The following is a 5795-nucleotide window of genomic DNA, read 5'->3' on the forward strand; positions in this document are numbered from 1 at the left end:
CAAACTCTGTAACAAAATCCACCCTGCACTCTGGGACAAATGCAAACAACTAGCCGTCTGGAGAGCTGAAACGGAGACCTCACATAAGACAGACACACACACCAACAAACTCCACAAACTAGAGAAACGCCAGAAGCCCGGCCACCCTCCACAGCAACCCATGAAACAAACAGTACATAACATATCAGACAGGATCCTCACCACAACTGAAACCAAAGTACTCTCCAAAGGTTTCAACTTTGCAGTCGCCCCGAGACACATCCCCACGGAAAACATCATATGCGGAGTCGAAGCTAGCCTAACCAAATTCAACCCAGATGAAGCCAATAAAATCAGACTTGAAGTCACCAACATCCTCTGCTCCAGCAAACCACCCAGAAGCAATTTACACAAAGAAGAACAGAAAGCACTCACCAACCTGAGGAAAGACAACAACATAATCATTCTCCCAGCAGACAAAGGTAATGCCACAGTGGTGATGAACACATCGGACTACCAAGCAAAACTATCAAAGCTACTCCAAGATCCGGCCTACAAACCTATAAAAACAGATCCCACCACCTATCTGGAAAAAACCACCAAATCCAAAATAAAAGCCTCTCCTATCAGTGAAGAAATCCAGCTAAGAATCATCCCCAGAGAAAAATCATCCAGATGCCCCAAACTCTACGGCCTCCCCAAGATACACAAAGAAGGAACACCACTCAGACCAATAGTCAGCTCCATAGGCTCACCTCTACAAAATCTCACTAAATTTCTCGCCAAGCAACTTCAGCCCTATGCAGAATCCATCTCTTCACACGTACCAAACTCCTTCCAGTTCATAGAAACAATAAAGAAGCAAAACCTACATCCTAATGACCTACTTGTGAGCTTCGATGTTGTATCTCTCTTCACACAAGTGCCCATTAATGAAGCCTTGACAGCTATTCAAAACAAATACAATCCCCCCGAATACATCTTGGACCTGACCAACCACTGCCTAACCAACACGTACTTCATCCACAATGGACAAAGATACAAACAGATAGAAGGAGCACCTATGGGATCACCCCTCTCACCGGTCATCGCAAACCTGTACATGGAACACTTTGAAACCAATGCTTTAGACAAGTCAGAACACAAACCCAAACTTTGGCTCAGATATGTTGACGACACCTTTGTAATTTGGCCACACGGGAAGGAAAAACTGGATAGCTTCCTCACACATCTCAACAACTTACACCCCAAAATACAATTCACTATGGAAATAGAAGCCAACAACCAACTTCCCTTCCTTGACGTCCTAATCTACAAAAAACCTGATGGCTCCCTAGGACACACTATCTACCAGAAAAAAACACACACCAACCGCTACTTACATGCACAATCACACCACCACCCTGCACAAATAAACTCCGTAGCCAAGACTCTCATCTCCAGAACCAAACGCCTGGCTGACAAAGACCACTTGACAACTGAGTTACAGAATCTCTCAAATGTGTTAATTGCCAATGGATACCAGCAAAACAGGATTACGAAGCTAATCCAAAAGGAAACACCCCCCAAAAACCAAGACACAGAAGAAAACAATGGCATGGCCCTCCTTCCTTATATCAAGGGCACTACAGATAAAATTAGCAAAATCCTCCATAAACACAATATCAAAACAGCCTTTTGCACCAACCAAAAAATAGCCAATATCCTCAGAAACCCCAAGGATAAAATCCAGTTGGAAAACCAAGGGATCTATGAAATACCCTGCAAAGTCTGCCCAGCCACGTACATTGGACAAACAAACAGACGAATAAATGCACGTATCGCAGAACACAAGAATGCCGTCAAAAAAGAAGAAAAAACTTCCTCTCTTTTCCAACACATGAAAGAAACAGGACACGAAATTAATTTTGCAGATTCCAAATTGCTCTTTAACACGGAACATCACCACAAGAGAATAATCATGGAAGCCATCGAGATAGAGAAACACCCTCACAACATGAACAAGCGTGACGACACATCCCGCTTGCCAGACATCTGGAAATTAGCCCTCCCCACAAAAACTGACACCAGATCCAGAGGCACACAGAACGCCAACACCAATCAACCACACCAGACCCAAACCCAGACCCTCTCCACAGATGAATTACTGACACCATCCAGTAGCCAATCCATGGTGGCACCTCCGGATGCTGCACCCCCCTGCAATCCCTACACAGATCTGGCTGACACAAGCCACAAAACCACAGCTCGCCCCTATACACGAAGCCAAGCCAAAGCACAACTAAGTGCAATACAGCCATCTTCTCAGGAAAACTCTTCACAAAGTTCAAGAGGTCAAGACACTAAGACTTTAGCAACTAATCCACACCTAATGACCCACCTAAGTGGTACTCAGGATATCACTCAAGAAATCACTCAAGGTATCTCTCAAGTAATTAAGGAACAAAAGAAGAAAAGGCACACTAGCCTGGGAACTTCCTCTCTGCCCAGAACATTGGAGGCTAGACACCACACCCCCTCTACAGTATTTATAGGAACTCAAACATTGAGATCCCGCTCTGTTCCAGTAACAAGAAGCCGAAAGCACCAGCCTGAAGATGACGAGTGAGACCTCGTCGAAACGTCGCCTAGACACCCCAACTTTTACACGGGAAGACACCCGAGGACACCAAAACCTGCATATATATATATATATATATATATGGTTTTATCTTTCTTGGGATTCGGCGATAACCTTCCCAGTGCTGAAGGAAGTGCAATGTTATCTGCAGCCAGCCAGAGTGCAATAATATTGCTGCCAAGTTTGAGCTGTCTCATTCATATTGATGAGATGTTCATTCTAAAGTCTAATCCCTTATACCTAAATGTCAGCATTTTTTCTTAGTTCCTTATCAGACACATGCAGCTCATGTGTTTATCCTTTTTTTTTGTCCTTGTCCAGTTAGAAATACAGCTGCAATAATACTAAATATGCAAATAAGTATTTTGAGATCAGAACGTACCGTTTTATTTTGGGAAATTCAAACAAGCCATGTTAAATGTTATTCTGGGGAATCCCCCCTTCTGACAGCAACACCTCACTCGATAACCAAAGTTGGGAGTCTGCTAATGTTGTAAAACTCCCCCTATCACTTTCTCCTTTGATGCATTTCCGAACTTGGCTAAACATGTAAGGATAATAAGCTTTGGTCTGGACAAATTACATATTGTTCCATCGAATAAGGTCACCTGTTTCTGACTGTATTCAAACACTGCTGCTAAAGTGTGCTCAACCAAGTGGACAATGAATGTTCCTTTTTAAAATAAATAAATAAATACGTGTCTGGAACTGAAATAGCTCAGATAAAAATAAACATGCACTTTGAGCTGTGTAAAGAATGTCTTTGAAAAGTAAAAACTTGTATCTGAGTAGACAGGTGAAGAAGACAAGTGGGAGGGTGGGGTTTGAAGGATATATTTTCCTGCAAAGTGCGAAGAAATCCTTGGCAAAAGAGCCATATATAGGCTGAGACATTGCAGATGAGTTGTCTTGAGAACGGCCAGAACTTTGTTCTTCTCACAGGAGCCACCCAGATGCCTATGAGAAACATATGAGCCCCACACAGGGCCGGATTTAGGTTTGATGAGGCCCTAAGCTACTGAAGGTAATGGGGCCCTTTAAATAATAATAATAATAATAATAATAATAATAATAATAATAAATTATTTATACCCCGCCCATCTAGCTGGGTTCCCCAAGCCACTCTGGGCAGCTCCAAACCGAATATTAAAACATTAAAAACATTAAAAACTTCCCTAAACAGGGCTGCCTTCAGATGTCTTTTAAAAGTCAGATAGTTTTTAATTTAGGAGGTGGACCTCAGAGTCTGGGCATTTCCACCCCAGGTCCTTATTCACTCCCTGCCCAGTCCCTTAGACCCCCTAAGGGGGTCAAGTATCGACTCCTTTAAGAAACCCTGGGCTAGACGAACCTTTGCCATAAGGGGTTATGACAACAGACCTGCTGAAAGCTCTGCAACATTTCAAAGTGTAAAGAGGCCGCTTGGTTTCCCTGTGACATTGTCTAACAAACTGTATCAAAAAAGAGATAATAATAGTTTATTGTTTATACTTGCCCATCTGGCTGGGTTTCCCCAGCCACTCTGGACGGCTCCCAACAGAATATTAAAAATACGATAAAACACCAAACATTAAAAACTTCCCTAAACAGGGCTGCCTTCAGATATCTTTTAAAAGTCAGATAGTTGCTTATTGCCTTGACATCTGATGGGAGGGCGTTCCACAGGGTGGGCGCCACTACCGAGAAGGCCCTCAGTATATGTCCAGCTGTCCTTTGTCAACAGCAAATTGTCGCTGTTTTTCTGCTGAACATATGCTATATGGTAATTTATGAACCTAATAGGTATCTAAAGCCATTTGAACATGTTGCCATGCAAACAGTCCATGCATTATGTAGGCACCACACACACACAGTACAGTGGTGCCTCGCAAGACGAAATTAATCCGTTCCGTGATTCTCTTCGTCTAGCGGTTTTTTCGTCTTGCGAAGCAAGCCCATTGACAGCTTAGCGGATTAGCGCTATTAGCGGTCTAGTGGCTTTTAGCGATCAGCTGAGAAGCGGCTTAGCGCTTAGGGAAAGGGCAGAAAAAAGCGAGAAAAAAACGCGGGAACTCGCAAGATTGTTTCGTCTTGCGAAGCAACCCCATAGAGAAATTCGTTTAGCGAAGCGCCTCCATAAACGGAAAACCCTTTCGTCTAGCGGGTTTTTCGTCTTGCGAGGCGTTCGTCTTGCGGGGCACCACTGTATATGGTGATATTTTAGGGAGGTTGTGGACTCTCCTTCCTTGGAGGTTTCTAAGCAGAGGTTGGCTGGCCAGCTGTCTCCTGGGTGCTTCAGTTGAAATTCCTGCATTGCAGGGGGTTGGACTGGATAACCCTCAGATCCTGTCCCTTCCACCACTATGATTCTATGAAATCTGAGATGAGGGCAACCTGAAGGGTTTACAGAAGACTTTGGGCTGGAAGTCCTGACCAACCTGGGCTGCAGCATTAAGCTGTATTTAAGAGCTTGCAACATGGGAACATGTGATATATAGGTGGGATGGGTATTTTCATTTTATTTTATAGAAGTCTAAAGGATCCAATTTTCCACATGAAATATTTTTTTTTAATGATTTTTTATTGATTTTCCAACACAAATTAAAAACAAAACAACACACAATACATAGACAAACAAAACATATAAACATGTATAATTTCAAAACCTCTTTTTCATAAACCTTACTTCCCAGACTTCCCCTTACCTCCCCTTTTCTGCATCCCTGTTTTAAAATTTCTTCAACAACCCCTCACTCCAATTAACTAGTTACTCATTTTCTTTTTTAGCTTCTTCTCATACTTAATCAATTACAGCTGTAATTCTATATTTTCCTTTCCCTTGACATTTTAGCACTCGTTATAATTTTCCACATGAAATAATATGGGTTTTTTGTATTTTATTTATGGTATTATATTTATATTATATATGTTATATTATTCAGATCTAAAGGGTCCTCTTTTAGACATGAAATAAGGTGGGTATTTTTATGATATTATATTACATTATATGTTTTATTTTATTGAAATCTAAAGGATCCTATTTCCCACATGAAATAAGACGGGCATTTTTATTTATATTACATTATATATTTTATTTTATTGAAATCTAAAGTATCCTCTTTTCCACATGAAACAAGACGGGTATATTTATTTTATCATTTTATCGTTTATCACTTATTTCCCACATGCAGTAAAGGCAGATTCGAACTCCTCCTGC

Source organism: Podarcis gaigeae (genome assembly GCF_964106915.1).
Source record: "Podarcis gaigeae genome assembly, chromosome: 17".
Taxonomy (NCBI): domain Eukaryota; kingdom Metazoa; phylum Chordata; class Lepidosauria; order Squamata; family Lacertidae; genus Podarcis; species Podarcis gaigeae.